This window comes from Pristis pectinata, chromosome 6, assembly GCF_009764475.1.
Source record: "Pristis pectinata isolate sPriPec2 chromosome 6, sPriPec2.1.pri, whole genome shotgun sequence".
NCBI classification, from domain to species: domain Eukaryota; kingdom Metazoa; phylum Chordata; class Chondrichthyes; order Rhinopristiformes; family Pristidae; genus Pristis; species Pristis pectinata.
The window spans coordinates 103,807,253-103,833,609 of NC_067410.1; the positions used below are offsets into that span (position 1 = coordinate 103,807,253).

General features: G+C 41.3%; 1 long non-coding RNA gene across 1 annotated transcript in view; it reads left to right on the forward strand.

The window, feature by feature from the left end:
• Window positions 1-21,818, forward strand: part of LOC127571746 (uncharacterized) — a 39,428-nt gene extending 17,610 nt beyond the window's left edge. The window contains exons 2-3 of the long non-coding RNA XR_007956507.1: window positions 4,775-4,853; window positions 17,439-21,818. This is a non-coding gene — a long non-coding RNA (uncharacterized LOC127571746). The remainder of the gene's footprint in view (window positions 1-4,774; window positions 4,854-17,438) is intronic.
• Window positions 21,819-26,357: the final 4,539 nt, after the last annotated feature.

Genomic DNA, 26,357 nt, shown 5'->3' on the forward strand with positions numbered 1-26,357 from the left:
ATAAGAAAAGTAGTCAACTTTGCATTGGAGGTTATATATATAACCAATGCCAGAATAACATGGCAGCTATAGCATCAATCAAATTACTTACCAATCATGTGGTCCATGCAGTAGGGCTATAATTTGTAATGGGAGAGCATTACTCAAGGTCTAATGACAATCATGGTTCTGCTTGAGCACTTTCACATCCCTTTGCCCTCTACAGATGCTGCTTGACCCGCTGAGTTCCTCCAGCAGTTTGTTTTTTGCTCCAGGTTCCAGCATTTGTAGTCTGTTGTATCTCCAGTTAACGTAGGGTTCTACCCGAAACGTTGACAATTCCTTTCCTCCTGCAGATGCTGCTCAACCTACTGAGTTCCTCCAGCAATTGTTTGTTTCTCCATTAAATGTATGTTTTCCTGGAAGGTATGATATGGTCAGCACAGCTTCTACCCCACTGTGATAAGACTATTGAACAGTTCCCTTATACAATGAGATGGCTATGACCTATGACCTCATGACCTCACGATCTACCTTGTTGTGACCTTGCACCTTATTGCACTGCACTTTCCCTGTAGCTGTGACACTTTACTCTGTACTGTTATTGTTTTTACCTGTAGTACATCAATGCACTCTGTACTAACCCAATGTAACTACACTGGGTAATGAATTGACCTGTAAGATCGGTTTGTGAGACAAGTTTTTCACTGTACCTCGGTACAAGTGACAATAATAAACTAATACCAACACCAATACCAATGAAAGACTTGAATAGTATTGAGGCTTCAAAAGATCCTTTCATAAATATGGAGCAAGCTGTTAGGCAACATAATATGGGAAGCATATATGGGCCAACATCCTGACAAACTTTCAGGGAGGTTTAACTCCTCTGCCAATCTTTGAATCCTTTAAAGTATAGCATTTTACTGCACAGACAGCCACTCTACCTCTCATTCATGGCTAACACAGCAAGGAATGAGAGCCATTCTGTCTTATGGTTCTGTCTTCACCAGTCTGGAGGAGACAATCCATTTCAAAGATCTCCTTCTCTATTCCATGCCATTATTATCTCTCCACAAAATCTTTTTCAAGTATTGACCCACCTTCCCTTTAAAAGCGATCGTGCATTCTGTTATCATGATATTTTTCTAACAGGGCATTCCATATCCTTATACATAAATGGAAAACGGTGACATTTGTTTCTACAGTTATATATCTGAGTGCCTTTTCCATTTGGCAACCTTGTAGGGGGGTTTCATTTCCTAGCACCATATCCCCTGTATCCTCTGTATAGCTGCTGGACGTCCTTGATAATCCAAGTGAAGCTCTTGTTTAGAAAGGCACTTGCATGTGTAACTGTAGAGACAAATTAATGATAGGGCTTTGTGGTAAACTATTTTCAAGACACTAGCTCTGCTCACATGCCTTCTCATTAGAAGTATGCATAGATCAGTCACACTGGACTGGCAGCTGCTGACATAGCTGCACCCTGTGGTGCCTCACCTAAAGAGGATACTCGTATTATGTATGTCACGTGAAAGTACTCAAGCAGAACCATGATTGCCATTAGAAATTACAAATTATAGCCCTACTGCATGGACTACATGATTGATAAAGACACGGTAGTGTAGCTGGCGGCACGGTAGTGTAGCAGTTAGTGTAACACTATTACAGCGGCAGCAACCCGGGTTCAATTCCCGCTGCTGTCTGTAAGGAGTTTGTATGTTCTCCCCGTGTCCGCATGCATTTCCTCCAGGTGCTCCGGTTTCCTCCCACATTCCAAAGACGTACAGGTTAGGAGCTGTGGGCATGCTATTTTGGCGCAGGAAGAGTGGCGACACTTGTGGGCTGCCCCCAGCACATTCTCAGTAATGCAAAAAGACGCATTTCACTGTGTTTCGATGTACATGTGACTAATAAATAAACATCCATATCTATATATCTGAATGATGCTATAGCTGTCATGTTATTCTAGCACTGATTATATATAACCTTCAATGCAAAGTTGATTACTTTTTTGGATACTCTCCTTGTCCTGCTGGTATAATACCAATGGCAACCTCTAAAGACTGAACTATTCCAGGAGGCTGAGAAATATGAGTTAGGTTGTATGACGGTGAGTAGAGACATCTGCTCTGCATTGCCAAACCATTAGGAGCCCTCCCTCCACTCCACCCCCATGACAGGAATAGGTGAGAAAACATTAGTGAAAAGTGACTGCTTGTGCAGGAAAGCACATGCTGTGATCATTCCTGTCACCTTCCTGATGTACAGTGCTGTTGTGAGTGAGAAAACAGATTTGATGGGTCTCAAAACCAAGGATCCTGAACACAGTCTGGCAGTAAATAATTTTATTTACAAAAGACGAGCGGGAAAAATAGTAACAGGGATAAGACACACACGCGCACAGTTTATAATGAGCGTGGGAAAATTGCACCGGGGATAAAATATGCGCACACACACACACACAAACAACGAACTAGGTACATACAATCAGGGAAAAACAATACGATACCCGCCACCCCTTGACTCAGTGCAGGCATGGCTCTATGCTACTAGGGACACTAACTAAAACCCTCCCAACCCTTTAACAGTGCACACCTCACCAACGATTTCTCCAGCACCATTCCACGGTACTCAGCCTACATTGAAGCAGGGTGGTCCCTCGAAGATGGCAAAAGAGAGGAAACGGAGCACACGTGGTGCCCTTTATAGTGCTGGAGGGCTGGGGGGTCCAGCCCAGGTAATTTACCAGGGGCCAATGGCTCGGTACCAGCAAGGACTAATTGATTACAAAGGTCAATAGCCCAAGGCCAAATACAAAGGTACTTAAAGGGGCCAATGGTCAGGTGTGCGCTGATGGGTGGGGCGGGGCCAAACCTTGATTGGCAGTGGTGTGTCTTCCGACCAGGTAGTGGGCAGTGCTGTCACGTGACAGCCACGACCCTCCACAATACAAGTGCCCAAAAGTGGACGCAATGGATGGAATATTTGCTTCTATGACAACATTTTCCTTGCCTGTAGAAATGAAGGAGACAATTGATGGCCCATCTTTCCGCTATATTCCAAGCAATTTCTTGCACTGCTTTTATATTTATTATTTTGAATTTTATTGTACCCTTACTTCAGCTTTAGCATCTTGACTTGACACACCTATTTCTACATCTGAACCCTTACTCTGATGTTATAGAATCATACAGCATGGAAACAGGCCTTTTGGTCCACCAAGTCTGTGCCAACCATCAACCACCCATTTATACCAATCCTACATTTATCCCATTTTTTATTCTCCCCACAATTTCATCAACTCCTCCCGGATTCTATCACTCACCTGCAGAAAAGAGGCGATTTGCAGTGGCCAGTTAACCTACCAACCTGCACATCTTTGGGATGTAGAGGGAAACCAGAGAGCCCAGAGGAAATCCATGCGATCATAGGGGGAATGTGTAAACTATGCAGACCGCACTGAGGGTCAGTATTGAACCTGGGTCCCTGGTGCTGCAAGATGTTGCTCTACTGGTTTCAAACTTCCCTTGTTTAATGCACCTTTCTCCTTCTGAGTCTCCTTCTAAAATACATCATCCATCATTAATGGATTCAAATAATTCCCCATTAGAAGGTGTTAAGAATAGAATAGAGACATTCTTGTGAGCCTCCTGGATTCTCAGCTACACGCCAACAGTGGCATCACGCTGAAGGAGGTTTGCAAGTTGAAAAGGAGAAGGAAAAGTAATTTCCCCACACCCACCCAAAATAAGACATGACAAATGTTCCTTCAGACATGATTTCTATTTATTTCTGCCTGTAGAGAGAAATGAGTGCAGTTTTAGAACATAGAAAACCTACAGCACAATTCAGGCCCTTCGGCCCACAAAGCTGTGCTGAACATGTCCCTACCTTAGGCATTACTAGGCTTACCCATAGCCCTCTTCTTCTCAGCTCCACGTACCTATCCAAAAGTGTCTCAAAAGACCCTATCGTATCCGTCTCCACCACCGTTGCCAGCAGCCCATTCCACGCACTCACCACTCTCTGACTCAAAAACTTACCCCTGATATCTCCTCTATACCTACTTCCCAGCACCTTAAACCTATGTCCTCTTGTGGCAACCATTTCAGCCCTGGGAAAAAGCCTCTGACTACCTACCTGATTCTGTGTAAAAACTCTGCTGCCGACTAAAAGTTTTCTTAGTGTGCAGCTCATGGACAAGACAATTACATCTTCATGTGCAGTTTATGCAGAATTATAGTAAAATATCCACAGTTGTATGACTACTTCCATCCAGTAGAATTATTCTTAAGTACCAGTTACACGTCACAGCCAATCTGAGGTTAAGCCAGCTGCAACAGTGACAGACGAGTGAAGCAAACGTTCACTTGGACGGAGAAAAGAGCATGCTGCTTTCAGAATTAAAAGCAGAATCATTATCCAACAGGAAACTCAGTGGTTGTTGCACTTAGCTTACAAGAAACTAATCAGGGTGCACTGGTATTACAAAATAAAAGGTTGCATTGTTTGGTTTGACAGCAACAGATTTCAGTATACTGCCTGAGTCTTTGATGACTAAGCTGTATTATGGCATTCCAATACACTAATGTGTGGCTTATTTGAACAGTAACACAAGTCCTTTTTAGCTTTTGGAAAATATAATTGTGCATACATGTTGGAAGCATGACTTATGGATAACACATTATTGTTTTGAAACCTTTTACTAAGGTATAATTACATCAGTAAAAGAAGGACCCATTCCTTCTTTCTTTTAATCCCATTTTTCTTACCTTTTTTCTTGGGCAAGCTCCTTCCTGTTACACAATGATTGAGAGACCAGACAACATTGATTTCTTTCCAACTTTTACTAATGGCACTACTGAGGGGTAAGTCCGTTACAAGAGTTGATTCTTTCATTACAGATCAGATGTCATCCTAATGTTTTTGCCTTGTGAAAGTGAAGAGAACAAGTCACGGACAATTAGAACTTGTAGCCTTGTACATGGTATATACAAAAGTAGCAGTTCAGGATCAAAAATGATTCCCCTAATTATGGCAACCTGTTTCTCCTGCCACCTGGAGATATCCCATGATCAGACCAAAATGTACAAGTTAAAAATAACAGTCAGATTTGTTTTCAAGTTAATTACTACAAAGTATATTAATAAGGAGGTGTAGCCAAAAAAGGATGGCTCAGGAGATTACCTTTAGTGAGAGCATGACAAATATCTGGATGGAGTTAGTGGAGTAACTCCATAACAATATCACATATAAAACCAAAATGATCATGTTTTGTTTGGCTGTAGTAAGCATTCTACAGAGCCAGTCGTTCAGGGCAATTCAATTTAAACCCATGGTCTGTTGACACAAGTGAGAAGTAAATTACTTTGTGGGGATATTACCTCAACATGATAATATTGAATATTAGTCAGGACATGGGGAATGAAGAACCAAAAGACAACATGCGTTGTCTAATGTAAGTTATTAAGGTCATATTAGCCAGCACCAAAGCTAATGCAATTGGCATGATCATATTAAATAGCTAGATGTCCCCAACATTCCCTCATGTTAGAAGCATCAAAGAGGAAGCTGCACTAAGTTGAGCAAGAGACGTGAATGTGGGTATTATCCGTTGGCCAGAAATGATAATTAAAGTTGTGCGATTGAGCGATCCATTCCAGAGGTCAGATAGGTGCCGGAAGCAGGAATACAATCTGCACCTACTTGTTCCTTGGGTTTAAAGGCAGAGGCAAGTTTGCAGATCAAGTTGTAAGGTCAAAGCTAACAGTCACTTGGTTTATTATGGTCACATGTACTGAGGCACCGTGAAAAACTTCGTTTTGCATGCCATCCACGTTGTGGAGTAAATATACAGACTAAGGTACCATTTGATGGATGACCCCCTAACAGGGCATTTGGCCTTACCCTGAATAAGACCCTGCGATATCAATTCCAATCATAATCTGGTAACTACTACTTTATTACTTGTGTCTATTGGTGTTTCAATTATTGATAAAATAGCCACTATAAACTCACTTGGTGTCAGTCTCAAGCTATTCAACCACTCCAAGAAACCACAGTTCAGCCTTCATCTGTTGTTCATTGAAGTTCTTTACAAACTCCTAAACAATGGGAAGGAGAAAAGAAAATGATGCATATGACAAATTCCTGAAGGGCTTTAGCTAAAATGCAAGCCTGGGGCAGGTATGTGCACCTGGCGGCCCCATACGAAGTGGCACTGATACAAGGTCAGGAACAATGTGACCATTTAATTGCTCACCTTTTTGATTAAGAACTGATGCATTGACATTGAAGTAACTGATTTTAATTGTGAAGAAAATTAAAGGCAATGGTGCCAAGTGAAGAAGCAAAAGGCTAGATCTTGCTCAGTATCCACCCACTCCATTCCTCTGTGTGATCCCCACCGTTGCACAAACCTTCTGTGACTCCAAGGGTCTCATCAAGCTTTAGTCACAGCAGCCAGTAAGGAATGACTGGACCTCAGATCCTGAGGCCCTGCCCTGATTGGCCTGTGGCCTTTTGAAGGCTGTGCCGTTAAGGGACCTTTCAACTTCTTCAAATGTCAATGAAAATTGCAATTTAAAAACAGTTAAAAGTAACAGATTTAAGTAACCAAGAAAATATATATTTAAATATATTTCACTAATAGTAATTAATTTAAAATATTAATTAAAACTATGATGAAAAACAAACCACTTACCCCATCCCTAGGTCAACAAACCTATTCAAATGAATGGAGATGCACCTGACAAACCAGCTGTGGCTGTGAAAAGCTGGAGGGCCAGGTATGAAGTGTTAAATCCATTTGTACTCCACCCCAGGACTTAGTGTTGAAAGTAAATATGTTTCAGCACTATAATTATGTAAAGGATAATGATATCTGATTTACAACGATGATTTAACATAGATAAACATTCCTCGCTTGTATGTTTTACAAGAGTTATGTTAAACAAAATGTGAGATCTGACCGCAGAAAGCAATATTAATATTCTGGATCAAAAGCTTTGTGAAAGGAATAAGCGTTAAGACGTGCCTTGAAGCAGAAGAGGAAAGTAGAGTAGGGGAAAGGTTTAGGAAGGAAGTTCAAGAGCTTATAGTCCAGGCAGCAGAAAGCACAACCACAACAGTAGAACAGTGACATTTGGGTAAACATAGCAAGCTTGACTGGGTCTAGAAGTCTGGCTAGAGGTCTTAAAGAGTCTGGAGGGGAATAGGATGTGGTTACAGAGGTAGGAATTATTAGAACAGGTTATAGATTGGACCCAGAAACATGATTGGATTTGAAAACAAGGATGAGAAGTTTATGATTTACATGAAAGGAAGATCATGGGAAAAGCTCTTTCTATCTTGCCATGTGATGCCAAACACATAACAGAGTCAAGTCAAGTCGAGTTTATTGTCATATGCAGAAGTACATGTATGGATAGGTGCAATGAAAAATGTACTTGCAGCAGCATTAGACACACAACGTTCAGAAGAAAAACAAATTAAACATGAATTATACATAAATTATACAAGAATTGTACAAGAAAGAACACAATTAGAACCAAAAAATAAAGTTCATTGTAGTGCTAAGTACTCAAAGTGATCATAGTGTTACTATGCTGAGGTAGGCAGGCACGGTAGTGTAGCGGTTAGTGTAACGCTTTGCAGCGCCAGCGACCCGGGTTCAATTCCCGCCGCTGTCTGTAAGGAGTTTGTATGTTCTCACCGTGTCTACGTAGGTTTCCTCCAGGTGCTCCGGTTTCCTCCCACATTCCAAAGACGTACAGGTTAGGAAGTTGTGGGCATGCTATGTTGGCGCCGGAAGTGTGGCGACACTTGCAGGCTGCTCCCAGAACGCTCTACATAAAAGATGTATTTCACTGTGTTTCGATGTACATGTGACTAATAAAGATATCTCGTCTTAGTGATTAATGATGAGCAGGTTAGTTCAAGAACTGAATGGTAGAAGGGAAGTAGCTGTTCTTGAACCTGATGGTATGGGACTTCAGGCTTCTGTACCTCCTGTCTGATGGTAGCTGCGAGAAGATGGCATGACCCAGATGGTGGGGACCTTTGATGATGATGCTGCCTTCTTGAGGCAGCGCCTCCTGTAGATACCACCGATGGTGGGGAGTGCCCGTGATGTGTTGGGCTGAGTCCAACACTCTCTGCAGCTTCTCATGCCCCTGCACATTGGAATTGCCATACCAGACCACGATGGAACCAGTCAGGATACTTTCAAAAGTACATCTGTAGAATTTTCTGAGAGTATTCAGTGACAATGCTGAACCTCCTTAACCTCTTACGAAAGTAAAGACGCTGGCATGCCTTCCTCATGATTGCATCTATATGCTGGGCCCAGGACAGTTCATCTGATATGTTAACGCACAGGAATTTAAAGCTGCTGACCCTTTCCACTGCTGATCCATCAATGTGGACTAGCACATGTTCCCTGTCCTTCCTCTTCCTGAAGTCAGCGATCAGTCCTTTACTTTTACTGACCATGAGCGAGAGGTTTGTTGTTGTGGCACCACTCAACCAAGTGTCCTATCTCGCTCCTTGATTCGTCCAACAACAGTAGTGTCATTGGTGAATTTGTATATGCTATTGGAGCTGCTTAGCCACACAATCACATGTGTATAGAGAGTAGAGCAAGGGATTGAGCATGAAGCCTTGAGGTGCACCTGTGTTGATGGTCAGCAAGGAGCAGATGCTGTTACCAGTCCTCACTGATTGAGGTCGGCCAATGAGGAAGTCGAGGATCCGGTTGCAGAAGGAGGTACAGTGGTCTAGGTTTTGAAGCTTGGTGATAAGATTGGAGGGGATAATTGTGTTGAACGTCAAGCTGTAGTCAATGAACAGCAGCCTGACGTATGTTCTTGTTGTCCAAAAGCTGGGACTATGTAACATGTTAGCAAGCAGGGCACTTTACCTTGCTCCAGAATTTACCACTCCAGAGATTATCCTGAGATGAGCTATTTACTCTGCACCAGATTGGTAAAATTTTAGTCTGCCTGTTTACTCACAAGCTGACCACATTTCTTTAACACTGACCTCATTTTCCGGGGATGTCTTTTCCTATCATGGTTTAAACTTGCCAAAAAAAAAGTCCAGGGTGAACACAATATCCCCAGTTTGTTCTCAACCAAAAGCTTTCCATTCACGTAATCATTTAGGAGGAATGATAAGGGAATGTTGAGATAGAAACTGCTGATTTATGGGCCTCAATGACCAACACAAACTCATTTAAAATGCATTAAAATTTTTTCCATGCTACTTCTTTCAGCTTCCTTATCCCTTCCTTACTAGTTCATTTTGGTATTGGTTTATTATTATCACTTGTACCGAGATACAGTGAAAAACTTGTCTTGCATATCGTTCGTACAGATCAATTCATTACACAGTGCATTGAGGTAGTACAGGGTAAAAACAATAACAGAATACAGAGTAAAGTGTCACAGCTACAGAGGAAGTGCATTGCAGGTAGACAATAAGGTGCAAGGTCACAACATATTTTGCAATAGGCCGAATTGGTTATTGATAGTCTGCTTTACAATAGCTCAAAAGAAGCAGTTGAAGTTAAGATCATTGTGGGGTTTTACATAAGGATGATGCTGTCTTTTGCACAGCCCAATTCTTTCGATCATTCATCCATTTAAATTTTCATTCCCCTATCATTGTCGTTTATGTTTCACAAGTATTGCATAGAGTGAACAGCACTGAAGCAAGTCATTTGGCCATCTGATTTGAGCCAGTATATACACTCCACCTGAGCTGCTTTGTCCTCTTCAATCCATCTTTCTGACATAACTCAAGGGAGTTTGCTTTAGGTACACCTGGAATTACAGCTTACTGTCCATAATATCAACACTGTTGGGAATTATTTTTCAATCACAAAGACAGGTCTCAGTTTCAAGATTAAAGTGAAGTAATGGTTTATTGAACTGGTTATGTAAGTCCTGAAGGTATTTTGGATTTATGACCTACACTTGGAAGTATTACTCAGTTATTTATAGCTTTGAAGAATGCTTTATGTCTGTAGAGTTGGATTTATGTTTGGAGCCAGTAGTTTTTTAAGTTCAAGGATGGTTGGAGAACAGCTATATTAGTTTATTTTTTCCCAGTGAACGTTGCATTGTATAGTTTTACATCATAGAAACAGTCAATTATGCTAACAGGTCTATACTAGTGTTTATGCTCCACCTGAACTTCCTCCCACCTTACTTAATCTTATCCTACCAACATATCCTGCAGCAACATATGCTTGCATATGAAGATGTTACCTCAATATTAAATAGAGAAGACCCATAATATCAGTAACTCTAGGTGAATATCAGTAAAAGGTCTTGTCTTTTTCATGAGAGTTTGATGACAACTTTAAAGATGCAAATAGTGTGAGGTAAACGGGTCAGTGAACAATTTCAAACACTTGGTGGGAAGTTTACATCCAATTTTCAGTGAAGGACTTTTCCAATTGTAAACAAAACTCTGGCATATTTTCACCCTCCAAACTGCCAAATACCAGCCAGTAAGAAAAAGGAAAAGGTGTGGATCAATTCTGTGGAAATAGCTTCTTCAAATTTCTTTTTTTCATAGATTTGGGGTGTCAGCATCTTTTTCATTAATAAACCTGATTATTAAACACATAGAAGATCCAACTTGTTATGATGCCTTTCATCACCTTAGGACATTCCAAATTAACTTAAGACCAGCAAAGTCCAGTTGCTTTTATGATATAGGAAACATAATAGCAATGTTGCAAGAATGGAAATGACTGGAATTTCTTTGAAGGCTCTATGTCCAGCTGATGATAATAACTTCTGACAGAAAATAACCAAAGTACACCTGCTAATTCAGAACCCACCAACATGAGTGAATACGTATGGTTGCTGCTGAGTTACTAGTTGAGAACTTATCCAGCAGTAATTAATAAATAAGTGTAGGTTCCACTGTAGCAAGAAGGTTCCTTGCTCGATTCTTTCACTGTACTGAATTAGCTAAACTCGATAGGATCAGTATGCCTGGCCATCCTAATCAGCCTCATCGCCTACAATTCTTTCTTCCAATTAATAATTGTTAAAAAGCATCTTCATTATTTGAATAGACTTCTGTACAGACCAAAAATCAATTACAATTTATTTTGGTTTTACTGGGTCAGGATTGGTGATCAGAACTCGGCTCATAGGAGTGGAATCATCTTGAGTAAACACATCCCATCTACGACCTCCATCCATAGCTGCACCTACAGCCCAGTCTGTCACGCAAACCACCCTCCCCTCCATTGACTGCATCGACACTTGCCGCTTCCTCAGGAAAGCAGCTAACATAATCGAGGACCCCTCCCACCCCGGTCATTCTCTCTTCTCCCCTCTCCCATCAGGCAAAAGACACAAAAGCCTGAGATCGCATGCACCAGACTCAAGGATAGCTTCTGTCCCACTCTTATCAGGCTCTTGAATGGACCTCTCATACACTAAAAGATGAGCTCTGAACTCTTGATCTCCCAATCTACCTTGTTGAGGTCTTTGCACTTTATTTGTCTACCTGCACTGCACTTTATCTGTAACTGCAACACTATATTCTGCATTCTGTTTTCTTTTTACTACATCGATGTAATTCTGTATGGAATGATCTGTCGGGATGGCATGCAAATGAAAAGCTTTTCACTGTATCTTGGTACATGTGACAATAATAGATTATTACCAATACCCCATTCACACACCCCCTGCTACACTCCATTTTCCAACCCTGTCATGCATATAATATTCCACAAAAGACAAAATTCCCAGGGAAATTTAAAAAAACAACAAAGGAACTCAAATCTCTGGAAATTCTTTATTGAACCTCTTGGGATCGATACCAGTCCAAGAAATTCCTTGCTTTTGTGGCGTAAATTTCTAAGTAAGGCAGCATTCAATGAATAAGATAATTAATAATAGCTGGTTAATAAGTGCAGAAGATCTGACTGTGATTATTTTGCAAAAATAATAATTGTTAAAATTCTTTTCTATGTTCTGTATATAGAAGTGCATGGAATGAGAACCTGAGGGAGACCAAAGAAATACCTTGATATTATTAATTCATTGATGTTTTCCATTTGTAGTTGTAAGGTCACGTGATATTTCTGTTACCTTTGAAGAATCTTTCCCCAACTTCAACATACTTTACTTAATCCATCATTTCCAACGTGTGATTGATACAAATTCACTACCAACCTGTAGAAGGCAGGTTTATGAGGAAAGAGGTTACAGAATGTGTACCCAACCACTTAATTCTGATTGTGAAGAATTACAGGAGATCTCAGGCTCCTTGAGCTGTGCTTGCAACCTTGGGAAATGGATAAACAACTTCTCCAAGTTCTTTTGAATTGGAAATGGTTTATTTATGTTTGTCTCAGCCAGGTGATGATATGTTGATGGAGGGGTTAATGATGTATTTTTTAAATTATTATTTATTTTTGGAACTTACAGTCATTTTTATGTCTTGCACTGTACTGCTGCCGCAAAACAACAAATTTCATGGCATACGTCAGTGATAATAAACATGATTCTGATTCTGTGCAGTTGCACCAAAATTGTTGTGTCTGTTTGATGGATCTGGTTGTCTTTTTCTTCTTTTCATGAAGGAGAAATTTCTTGACTATGTATGGTGCCTTTCATCATCTTAGGATGTTCCCAAGCACCTTACAGTCAATAAAGTACTTTATTTACAAAGTTATTTTACTCCTGGAAACATGACAGACAACTTACACTTAGAAAGCTCCTCCAAACAGCAACATGATAATAATCTGTTTTAAGCGATGATGGTTGAAGGTTAAATATTAGCTAGGAATCTGGTAAGACTGTTCAATTTTTATTTGGATTAGTCCCATGGAATCTTCTTCATCCACCCAACAGGCAGTTGGGGCATTGGTTTAAAACCTTATCCCCTAGCTGATGGCTCTGACTGTAGCACTTGCTTAGTTGTGCGAGGGGTATGTCAATTTTGATGTACTCAAAATCTATAGACTCTTTAAATTGTGGCTCAGTGCTGCCGTATGACCCTCATACCACCATGGACATGATCATATTTGTTCAGCGCAGTGTTTTGCTACGCCAAGTGCGTCATCCTTTTTTTTCCATGAACTTATAGAGGATTGACAATAGGGCTTAAGTTTTCCATTTTGTCCTCCACAAATGGGCCCCATCTCCTGAAGTACTTCTCAGACTCCAAAGCCATTGCTACACAAAGTCTTGGTTAGCCAACACCAGGAGTACTGTGAGCAATCCTGGGCACCTTATTGTCTACCTGCATTGCACTTTTTCTGTAGCTGTGACACTTTACTCTGCATTCTGTATTGTTTTACCTTGTACTGCCTCAGTGCCCTGTTGTAATGAATTGATCTGTATGAACGGTATGCAAGACACGTTTTTCACTGTACCTCTATATCTGTGACAATAATAAACCAATTCCAATTCCAAGTGACTCGACATTATTACCAATCAGGTAACGCAAGCTTGTCCTTACAGAATTGACAAATCAATACCCAAAACTATAAGATAGGGAATAAAATAACAGAACTTATTTGGAACAAGAAGTAAATTAATAAAGGCAATTTTTTTTTATTTTCAACTCGTGTTTCTTGACATATGTGAAAATGACGCGGCTTTGCAGTACAGACTGTTTTCTAGGGAGATAACCCTCCCATACTGCAGGACTTGCCTGCATGTTGGGAATAGAGGGGTGGTGTAGATTTACTAAAGTAATACTTGGTCTACAGGAGTTATATTAAAAATTTGACAGTTAAGTTTTTAACATGTTAACTATATTAAGGAGAACTGATAAACTAAATAAACAGGAACTATTTCTGGTTTGGGAATCTTGGACCAGAGGAATATCTGAAGATTTGAGCCAGATCATGTAAGATTAAAGTTACAAAGCACCTTCACACTCAAATAATGGCAAAAGTTTGGAACCCTCTTCCACAGTTGAAACAAAGGACTGCAGATGCTGGAATTCGTGGAGGTGGGGGTGTAGAATTCCAACCTGGCACGAGGCCGAGCTCTTTTCCCGCCGCCTCCACCTCCGTGCCTTCTTCTTCAGTAAGGAGTCCTCTCCCCCCTCGAATGACCTGTTCTCCCGCCTCCAGACCTCTTCTTCCACCTGGACTCCCCCACCGGGCCTGTTACCTTCCCTGGACCTATTCATAGCCAACTGTTGGCACGACATCAGCCGTCTTGGCTTTCCTGCTCCCCTCACCCACTCCACCCTTACCCCTTCTGACCGCTCTGCTCTCCACTCCCTCTGCACCAACCCTGCCGTTGTCATCAAACCAGCTGACAAAGGTGGTGCCGTGGTAGTCTGGTGCACTGACCTCTACCTTGCAGAGGCCAGACGCCAACTCTTGGACCCTTCCTCCTACCTACCCCTGAACCAGGACCCCACCGAGGACGACCAGGACATTATCTCCTACACCATCACTGACCTCAGGAGATTCACCACCCCCGCCCCCCGCCCCCCCCCCCCCACAGCTACCAACATGATAGTCTCGCAACCTAGGACTGCCCGCTTTTATCTCCTCCCCAAAATCTACAAGAAGGACTGTCCCGGCAGACCTATTGTCTCCGCATGCTCTTACCCCATGGAGCTCGTATCCTCGTACCTGGACACTATCCTGTCCCCCCGGTCCAATCCCTTCCCATCTACGTCCGTGAAACATCACAAGCTCTCCAACTTTTCCATAACCTTAAGTTCTTCACAATCTGCATCTCCCCGTTGCCAGTCACTTCAACTCCCCCTCCCACACTATCACAGATATGTCAGTCCTCGGCCTCCTCCACTGCTGGGAGAATTCCAAGCGCAAACTGGAGGAACAGCACCTCATTTTCCGGCTTGGAATCTTGCAGCCTAACAGCATGAACATTGAATTTTCCCACTTTAAGTAATCCCCACACCCCTTCCCCCCAACCATGTCTCTTCTTCCCTTTCCCAGCCTATCTCTCTTTATTCTAACCCCTTTTTTTCTCTCCTTACCTTTGACCCATCCCCCAGTGGTTCCGCACTCCCCTCCTCCCCTGCACCTGCCTGTCACTATCTCTTCATCAACCTATCACCACCTTGTGCCCACCCCGCCTCCCCTCTTTATACATTGGGCTTCCCCTTTTCTGATCTTCAGTCCTGAAGAAGGGTCCTGACCCGAAACGTTGACCGCCTGCTTTTCTCCACGGATGCTGCCTGGCCTGCTGAGTTCCTCCAGCATCATCGTGTTTTTCAGCTCTTCCACAGTTGTTAATTGATGTCAGTTGTTTATTTAATTCTGAAATCGATGATTAACCAGAAGCAATAAACGTTATGTAATAAAGTGAATATATGGTCGCAAATTAGCTATAATCCCACTGTATTGGGAATAGGTTAAATGCCATTTTTCCAATATTCCCAAGCCCAAGTCATACTCCCAGCCCCAAGGTCATTTGTGAGAGGGAGATTCCTCAACCTTAAAGCTTCGGGGGGAGCTTTGGCAAGTCTATCAAATTGAGACAAAGACACTTTTTGAAAAAATTACTAAATATTTTTCTTTTAGTTAATCAGGAATGTGGAAGGTCTGAGAGGGTGCACAAGCCCTTGCATTTGGACAGGTTCATGGCTAGGAAAGGTTCAGAGGGATACGGGCCAAATGCATGCAAATAGGACTAGCTTAGATGAGTATCTTGGTTAGCATAGACCAGTTGCGCTGAAGGTCCTGTTTCTGTTCTGTATAATTCTATGAATTCATGCACCCCTCCCCACACAAAACCATCTATTGAACACCAAATATATTTTGAAGCTGGAACTGAACAAGCAGATCCTATGTTCTGTCCTTCTGGTGGGCAAAGAATAGGAAGCATGGCATGGGAACAGAGGTTACATTTTCCACATTTCCATCTTAGCATAAGTGAACAACTGGGCTGGCCTTCAGGAACCAATGAAGAGGGATCACGTCGAGCTAATTGCTGGGTAGCTTTCTGCCCACAACACTTCAGATCTCCCAGAAGCTTATTTGTGAGGCCTAAGCCAGTGTGAAGAAACTATTTGGAAACAAGTTCAATTGACTTAATGTCATCTCAGCTCTGACCCTTCTTTCCATCTAACATCCTTGAATCTCCTCCACCAACGAAGATTCTCAGCAACTCATCTGATACATCTTCAACTTGCCTTGGAAAATGTTATCAATGTTAGAAGTTATAAATGAATGCAGATTGTTGTTATTATTAATGTTGATGTTGATGATGTGATGGTAAAATCGTTGGTAATGATGGAATGAGAATGTTGGTTATAGTGGCAGTAGTGGTACATCAGTTCTAGGGATGGCATCAGCAATGCAGGGGTGCAGTTACATTCATGGTGGTGTTATTAATGTTGACGGTGCTAAGAATAATGATGGCTTGTAGTGGTAATAATATTGTGGTTAGAATAAGAGCAAGTTAATTTTTTTAATTCATTTATGAGATGTGGGTGCACTGTAAAGTCCAAGATTCATTGTCCATTCCTCATTGCTCCTGAGATGGTGGTGAGCAGCCTTTTTGAACTTCTGCAGCCTGATGGATAGTACCTTTTAAGTGTAATTTCCAAAGGCATTATGAACAACAAGATTCTACATCGTGGCATGCCGATGATTTTATTAGTCTATTAGTGCCATTGAAAATGCATAGCATTTTTGAGAGAAGTTTCTCTCAAAAGTATATTGAGAAACACACGTTGGTTGATTCAAATGGAAAATGTAACAATACAGGTTATATCAAAACACATAAATGAGCCACCTCTGTAATTCCCATCCATTTAAAATGGCTCATAGGTCTTATAGGCCACATAGTTTCCTGAAACACTAACATTTGTGACTAATATTGCTTGTCAAGGGTCATTTGCTTACACACAGGAAAATGAATCTTCGCTCATTATGTCAATGATAATATTATGCCAAAAGATATTGGGACAGATAAGGAATGTTACATATTGGCAGAGCTTCCTAGGTTTCCTAGGTTGGGTGCAGTGGGAGGAGAGTGAACCATCACACTCTCTGCACCTCCCATCGAACAATGAATTAAATGGAGTTGGTGGAGGTCAGGGAATAATTCTCCAGCCTGTTTGGCTACTTAGGAAACATCCATTGGTGGTTTGCTGAGTATGTAAAGGCGTGCTGACTCATACCCACCCATTGTCCTCCCCTGAATTTAATAACCCCATCCTATCAACTTCCATCCAAGATGGACGTGGTGGATCAAATGGTTTCCTTCTGTGGTATAAATTTCCATTGTTGGGTTCCGACATTGAAAGGAATGTTTTTTGGTTGGGGCAGTTTGGAGAAGAATTTTGTCTTGAAATGGAGAATGTATTGCATGGAGAATGAATGTTTAAAAGATCCACCATAACTTGTGAGCATGGTTAACGACTTGGTGTCAAGCATGCCTGAGGACTGTCCGGGTTAACCCAGATTCTCTGATAATTTGTAGGGACTTCAGAGAATTTGAAGCAAAACTCCGGATCATCTGACCTCCAGGTTTGCGCATGGACCCCTGACTCTAGGCCTGATGTGCAGATCCAGCCTCAGGCCTATCTTTAGGAACTTGACCTAGGGACTCAGGTGGACTCGGATCTTTCAGGGCACAGGTTCCAATGGGCATGCGCTTGAAGGAACAGGTAGGCAGTCCCACTACAGCATCAAGTTTTGAAAATTAATGAGCCCAATGGGCAAGCTGAACTCCATTAGAATTTATGCAACATCATTTGTACAAATCTCCCTTGCCATGTGGAAGGTGCAGTTATTGCTTGGACTGCCTGCTACAAAAAGAAAAGGACTTGCATATCATCTTCTACTACCTCAAGATTTCTTAAAACATCCACAGTGGATTACTTGTGAGGTATTGTCGTGATTGTAATGTATGAAATACTCTTGTTATTTCCTGCACAACAAAGTCCTATAAACACTAATGTGATGGTGACTGTAAATCTTTTTTTAGTGAAATTGGCTGAGGCATAAATGTTGGCCAAGACACCACAGAGAACTCTACTGCTCTTCTTCAAATATTGCCATCGTATCTTTTATATCACCTGATGGTGATTTGACAACAAATCTAAAAGGCAAGAACTCTGAAAGCAAAGCATTATCTCACTGCTACATACATGAGGGCTAGCAGCTACTTTGTTCTCAACATCTGCAATGGATCTGGAACCCATAGACTTCTGATCTAGCATGAGTGCTGCCACTGAGCCAATGCCAACTCTCTACTCTGTGCCCTAGAGATGCCTACTTAAAACTGGTAGTTAACTGTAACTGCAGACAATGCCGGGCTCATTTCCCTCGTGTTCTGTTTCACACTTTAAAATCATTACTGTTATCATTTAATCTACACAGGAAAAGTTTGGTACAGAATATACACACAGTTTCATAAAAGCAGCCGTATGCTGGTTTGCACAGATTGTTGCTGCTCTTTCATTGCAAGACCACAAAACCACATTGCTTCCTGCAGCTGGTTAAAACAAAGTAGTGTATCACAAATGTGAATAAACAAGACCTTATCTTTGTAGGAGATTACACAGAAATGTTTCAGCAGAAAAAGAAGTGTCCCATAGGTTTCCAAGTTTGGGCACTATTCTTGAATAAAAGAAAAAATATAGGTTTTATTTACAATCAAGCTAGAATATTTTTATAAGATCTTTCTTAGTGACATGTACATCGAAACACACAGTGAAATACACCTTTTTGCATAGAGTGTTCTGGGGGCAGCCCTCAAGTGTCGCCACGCTTCCGACACCAACATAGCATACCCACAACTTCCTAACCCGTACGTCTTTGGAACGTGGGAGGAAACCAGAGCACCCGGAGGAAATCCACGCAGACACAGGGAGAAATTACAACTTCCTTATAGACAGCGGCATGAATGGAACCCGGGTCGCTGGTGCTGTAATAGCATTATGCTAACTGCTATACTACCGTGCCTGTCCCGTTTTAGCTTTCCATGGATAAAATTCCTTAAAATAGCCTTTTTTATTTTCCAATTGCTCAATGTTTTTCTTTCTTTTTATGTCCCTTATTACTTTGCAGGATGTGGGTATTGCTGACCCTTAATTGCCCTTGATAAGGTGATGGTGAGCTGCCTTATTGACAACTGAGTGCACTAGTTAGCTATTTCAGAGGGTTCTCAAGGCTATTTCTCAAGACTGCCCCACCATTCAATATCATCATGGCTGATCTGCCACAGGCCTCATCTCTTCTTCAATGCCTGTTCTACATAGCCAATTCCCTGAGCCTTTCAAAAATTTATTTACCTCCTCTTTAACTAACTCCAGTGATCTAGCCTCCATAACCCTCTGGGGCAGAAAATTCCTACGCACCTCAGTTTTAAATGATTTCCCCTTATTTTGGAACTAATTCCCCTTCTTTGAAACTTTCCCACGAGTGGAAACATCCCAACATCTACCCTGTCAAGCCCTCTTCGGATCTTATATGTTTCAATAAGATCACCCCTCATTCTTCTAAACTCCAAAGAATAGAACTTTATAATTATAACTATATAACAATAGAATAATTATAGAACTTTATAAAGATAATTAATAACAGCTTTATAACTAAGAACAATATAACTTTTTTAGAACAACCCTCTCATTCCAGGAATCAGCCTAGTGGATTTCCGCTGGACTGCCTATGAATGCGAGTATATCCTTTCTTAAATAAGGGGACCAAAAGTGTACACAGTACTCCAGGTGCGGCTTTACCAAACACCTTGTACAATTACAATTATATTTCTCTATTTTCACACTCCAACCTCCTTGCAATAAAGGCCAATGTACCATTTGTCTTCCTAACAACTTGCTGCAACTGCTAATTCTTTGTGTTTCATGCACAAGGACCACTGGATCACTCTGTACTCCACTCATTTGCAATCTCTCTCCATTTAGATAATAATCTTTCTTGTGATGCTTCCTGCTGAAATGCATGGCTTCACACTTTCCCATATTGAACTCTACTTGCCAAGTTTTTGCCCACTCACTCTCAATATCTATATCCTGTTATGGAGTCCAAAAATCCTCATTGAGGAATAACCTCCCACCTATTTTCATGTGATAAGCAAACTTGGATACCTTACTGTACTCAAAGTCATTAACGTAGCTATTAAATAACTGAGAGCCAAGAACTGATCCCTGGGGCACTCCACTAGTTACATCCTTCCAGCTATTTCTTAAGACTTGTTGTTTTCTATGTTACAACTGGTCTTCCATCCATGTTAGCACAATACTGTGAGCTCTTATCCAAGTACAGATTCCACTCTATTAACTCTGCTTGTTTGTCCTTGAAGAACTAAAGTAAATTTGTGAAACATGATTTTCCTGTCATAAAAAGAATGTTGACTTGGTTTGATTGCATTAAGTCTCTATAAATGATTAACTATTTCTTCTTTGATTATGGGCTCCAGCAACTTGCCAACAACAGATGTTAAGCTAACTGGCTTCTTAATTTCCTGCTCTTTGTCTCCTTCCCTTCTTGAACATTTATGGTTTTGCATTCTGATAATCCCCTGGAACTCAGTAAGTTTTGAAAAACAACCAATGGCTTTACTATCTCTGCAGCCACTTCCATTAAAACCCTTGGATGCAGGTCATTGGTCCTGCTGACTTCACTACGTTTAGTCCCCTTACTTTACATTATCCCTCATAATAGAGATTGTTATAAGTTTTTTGTTGTTTAAACTAGCACATCTATTATCTTTGAGATCTTGGCAGCATCCTCCACTGTTTAAACTGGTACTGGTTTAAACTATCTGCCATTTCTTGGTTCCCATTATTAATTCAGTAGTCTCACCTTCCAGGGGTTCCACACTTACCTTAGCTGACCTCTTCCTTTTTATATGTTTGGTCTAGTAATTTAACCACTCACTCTACCTTTTGTCTTGCATAAAGTGAAGCCATTTCCAACCCTATAATTTATATTCTTGTAACTACTATTTTACCATCTATAATTAACAGAACAAAACAAGAGCCCCAGTTCTCTGCAAACCCCCTCCTCACTCCACTGATCTTGCTGAGTTTTACTGTGGCTGTTACAAAATTGGCTATAACAGAATAAATGCTGGGATATTGGAAGCAGATAGTGCAAACTTATCAATTATAATAATTGGTCGCCTTTTGGGTTTTGTAGGTGTCTCAATGGAAGTGTCGAAAGGGGAGCAACAAAAATGGATGTGACTTTAAATTTTCAGTGATTAAGTTACGTGTTTAGACATTTATATTAACTTATCTATATCTTGTTGGTTACTTTTGTGTTTAGATCTGATTTTGCATATTTTTTGTAAGGTTTTTTGCAAAATAAACAGATCAATCAACCCTTTATCCTCTCCATCATGAAACACACCTACTTCCACTCCAGAAATATTGCTACCTTCACCTCGGCATCAGCTAATCCACCGTGTAAACCATCACCCATTCCTTTGCAACCTTCCATCTTGATGCTTCGAATGCTCTTTCACTCCGCCTCCAATTCCGCATGCCCGTCAGCCCTCAGCTCACTTAAAGCTTCCCTGTTCATATTCCATCCCACTCATCCATCAGTCTCGTCCTCACTGATGTGCATTGCCTGCTGGTTCCCCGGTGTTTAGTATTTAAAATGCTCATTCTTGCACTTTAAACGACTTTTGTCTCTGGAACTTCCTGGCCACTGTTCCCCCGAGCCTGGGGTCTTGTGCATTGCTCCCCTCCCTTTGCACCATCACACTTGACCTTGGGTACCTTAACCCCATGTTCTGGAATTCCCTCTGTAAATCTTGAATCTCATTGGCTATATTTGCGCTCCTCTTAAAGCCTCTTTAACTAAACCTGGAATCTCTTCCTTTGACACAGAATCCATTTCTTGTTAAATAGCATGAAGACTTACCTATGGGTATCTCTGTACCTTAAATGGACTTTTCAAGAAAGAGGGAACAAGGTGGATAGGTTCTATTATGGCAGCCAATCTTCTCCACCAGACGTGTGTATGGTGAAGGTGAATATGATTCGTGTCACAGGGAGGAAGGTTTACTTGAAACATAAACTATGGTCTGCCATTGGACTATGTGAACTCATTCAACTGAGAGAGTGGCATAAAGCTGCTTTGAGATTTGTTTCCGGATATTTATTTCTTTTCCAACCTTCAGCCAAACACTTAAACAATACATTTATTTTGAAATTTATATGATAGCAGACATTCTAGCCAATGGAACAGAAGTAAAACTGTTGGAGGAGCTCAGCGGATCAGGCAGCAGCTGTAGAGGGAAATGGACAACCGACGTTCTGGGGCAAGACCAGATGAAGGGTCTCAACCCGAAACGTTGTTTGTCCACTTCCCAACACAGATGCTGCCTGACCCGCTGAGTTCCTCAAGTAGCTTGTTTTTTGCTCCAGGTTCCAGCATCTGCAGTTTCTTGTGTCTCCATTCTAGCTAATGGTTTATCCCTTCCAAGTTAAATATTACACTATTTTTGGAACATTAGAAGAAGGAGATTGCCACACAGCACCTTGAGCCTGCTCCACTGTTCAACATTATGGCTAATTCTCTCCCTCAACTCTGTTTCCCCAACCTATCCTCTGCCTTGAATATATTAAAGACTGAATGCCCACAATCCTTTGAAGTAAAGATTTCTGAGTAAAGACATTTCTCTTAATTTTTCTTCCTAAATGGGTAGTCCTTCATCTTGAGACCGTCATCCTCAGTTCTAGACTCTCCAGCTGGGGTAAACCAATGAACGTCTACCCCGCCAAGCATTTTGAAGAATTTTATAGATCATCAGGCTACTTCTTCATTGACCATTGGCATCCAGAGTTTTGAACTGGTGGAGTTTAGTAAGTGAGCCAGATTAATTCCTTCCTGCTGAAAATGAAATTAATTGAATGCATGTTTTCCAACATGTAATTCATCTCCTAAAGTTACTAATTTTTTCCTCAGAAACAACATAAGGCAGAGATATGGATTTAACTGTTCATTATTTTTCAGTGGTCTTATTTTGTCTAGAATGGCAATGAAATTTTACATAAAGCCTGCATACCAATTTTCGTGATTGCAAATAGCCCTCACATTGTACATGCTCCAAGGTGCTAATTTCAGTGCCTTTCTCATCTGAAGCTTCTTCCAGACTGCGTAGATGATCAATGCCGTTGAAGGTACCGCGGCACACTTGGCCTACTTGTCATGTTGATTATGACAAGTCCACAAGAAGCATGAACTTAATTTGACAAGTAAAGCTGCAAAGGCTTGGGTACAGGCTCCCCGCTGAGCTCAAACGCTGTAATCTTAAAGAGATGGTGGAATTCTCTTTTCTTTCCCTGCATGTAATACAGAAAGAGAGAACTTGGATTTACAAAGCATGTTCCACAACTTCAGGATATTCCCAAATTTTTTACAGCCTTGAGGTACTGAATTGTAGTCATTGCCATAACAGACATTGTAGCAGACATTCACAGAAAATTCCCACAAACGGAAATGTGGTGATAAACAGATTTTAGTGATGTAGATAAGATATAAGATATAAAATATTTATTTATTAGTCACATGTAGATCAAAACACACAGTGAAATGTATCTTTTTGCGTTACTGAGAATGTGCTGGGGGCAGCCCATAAGTGTCGCCACACTTCCAGCGCCAACATGTGTGCCCACAGCTCCTAACCCGTACGTCTTTGGAATGTGGGAGGAAACTGGAGCACCCGGAGGAAACCCACAGGGGAGAACATACAAAATCCTTACAGACAGCGGCGGGAATTGAACCTGGGTCGCTGGCGCTGTAATAGCATTACACTAACCGCTACACTACCGTGCCATGATAAATGATATTGGGATAAATGTTGGCTGGGTCACCGGGAAGAACTCATCCTTGAATTAGTGTGACAGGGTATTTAATATCCACCAGAGGAGGCAGGTGGTGCCTTGGTTAACATCCCATCCAAGAAACGCTGCTGCTAATAATGAAGCACCCTCTCAGTACTTAACTGAAGTGTCAACCTGACATTGTGGGTCCAAATCTCTGGAGGGGGACTTGAACCCGTAACCTTCTGGAACAGAGCACTGTCACTGAGCTATGATTAACATAGAAAAATGATAAAATTGCTCCTAAAAGACATTGTGGGGTATGAAGAAAATGTTTGTAACATTGCCTAAATAGGTATTGTTGCTTGTGCATCTATGAAAATGATATGTATATTACTGGAGCATGCAGATTCACAGTCCAACATTCTCAGCAAGATCCCACCCTTGTTACAAGCCTCCAAAACTCATTTCTGAGTTAAACAAAAAACTACCTCCGTGAGCATGTTTATGGCCACCTGTTTAACTATCTCCTCAAATAGCTTGGTTTCAGATTTTATTTGATAATTGCCTTTGGACTTTAAAGGCACTATATAAATTCATGTTGTTCTTATCATGGACGTCACATCAAATTAGTATGTCATAAAGCAGAAGGTCATGGTTCAATAGCCAAAATAAGACAACTGGTAAGTCCTGCCAGGTTTAGAATGACTCAAAATGAAAGCGACACATTTTTGATATATTGATATACGGGCAGGAAATATCCAATTTAATACCTCATCAGTTAAAAGCATACATTACCCTGTGTGCATTCTTAAACAGAAAGAAAGGGAAGAATGCTTAGAGTTTGGTGAACAGCAGGGAATGAAAATTACTCATGGATTTTACCTGTAACCCAGGATGTGATGTGGATTGAACTCCATTCAGACAAGTTGGATTAACTCACTTCTTTTATCTTTGTTCATCTTACTTCAGGGGTCATGGAATTCGGACCTTATAATTCCCTGGTTCTGTTATTGGCATAAGGTGAAAAGTAGATTATTTAATGTAGCATGAACTGGAATTCTGAAGTGGTAAGGAATATTTATTTCCAAAATCCAGAGGAACAGTCAGTACATTGGCAGAGATGTTCAGTTTACACTGGAAATCAGCCATCACTGTAGAAACTGCCCAGATTTTATTTCCACTGAAGTCAATAGGGAGAGAAGTTGGGCAGTTTCTGTCAAAGGTGGATCGATCTGCAACACCACGGTTGACGGTGGAAGAAGATGCAACAATTTCCTCCCATTGGTAGTTCCATTTTAGGGGGGAAAAAGTCTGATTTTCAACTCGAGGGACATTTGCTGCACACAAGTGTTGCCACTGCCTTCATCAAACTGTATTGCCCAGCTGAAAGTTAGTAGGGCAGAATTGAGCATAGTTGAAATGGCAGTAAGTTGCTTGTTACAGTATCATTAAGTAGCGGTGGCTGCAATGAGAAACAATCACTTGATGTGAAGCAGTCAGGATAACTTGGATAAATTTTGACAGTGGAATGTTGTATTTTAATTTTATATCAGTTGAGGATACTTGCATTACAGTCATATTTGCAAAATAAAAACGCTTTATTTTATTAATCAATTTTTAGTTATGCTCATTGGCCATCCCGAACTGCCCTTGGTGGTAGTAAGCCACCTTTTTGAACTGCTCCAGTCCTTCTGGCAAAATTGCTCCCACAGTGGTGTTGGGAAGGGAGTTGCAGGATTTAGATCAAGTGACGATGAAGAAAAAGCAAAATGTTTCCAAGTCAGGTTGGTGGCTGATATGGAGGAATACCTAAAGGCGGTGGTGTTATAACCGTACTGGAATCATAGAACATAGAACAGTACAGCACAATACAGGCCCTTCAGCCCACCTTGTTGTGCCAACCTTTAAACCTCACCTAAGACTATCTAACCCCTTCCTCCCACATATCCCTCTAACTTAAATTCCTCCATATGTTTATTTAGTAATGTCTTGAATTTGACCAATGTACCTGCCTCCACCACTGCCCCAGGCAGCACATTCCATGCCCCAACCACTCTCTGGGTAAAAAATCTTCCTGTGATATCTCCCTTGAACTTCCCACCCATTACTTTAAAGCCATGTCCTCTTGTATTGAGCATTGGTGCCCTGGGAAAGAGGCGCTGGCTGTCCACTCTATCTATTCCTCTTAATATTTTGTGCACCTCTATCATGTCTCCTCTCATCCTCCTTCTCTCCAAAGAGTACAGCCCTAGCTCCCTTAGTCTCTCCTCATAATGCATACTCTCTTAACCAGGCAGCATCCTGGTAGATCTCCTCTGCACCCTTTCCAATGCTTCCACATCCTTCCTATAATGAGGTGACCAGAACTGGACACAGTACTCTAAGGAGCAACTTAGTTATTTGTGTGGCTTGTTCTGGAGCACGATCCTTCGGTTGTTCAGCTGGAATGTTGTCTGATGCCACAGCCTTTCCCATGTCCAGGGCTTTTAGTAGTTTCTTAGTATATGGAGTGAATCAAATTAGCTGAAGACAGCTTTCTGTGACAGGGCAGGTTTCAGAAAGAAGCCACTCAGGACTTCTGAATGAACATGGTTGTC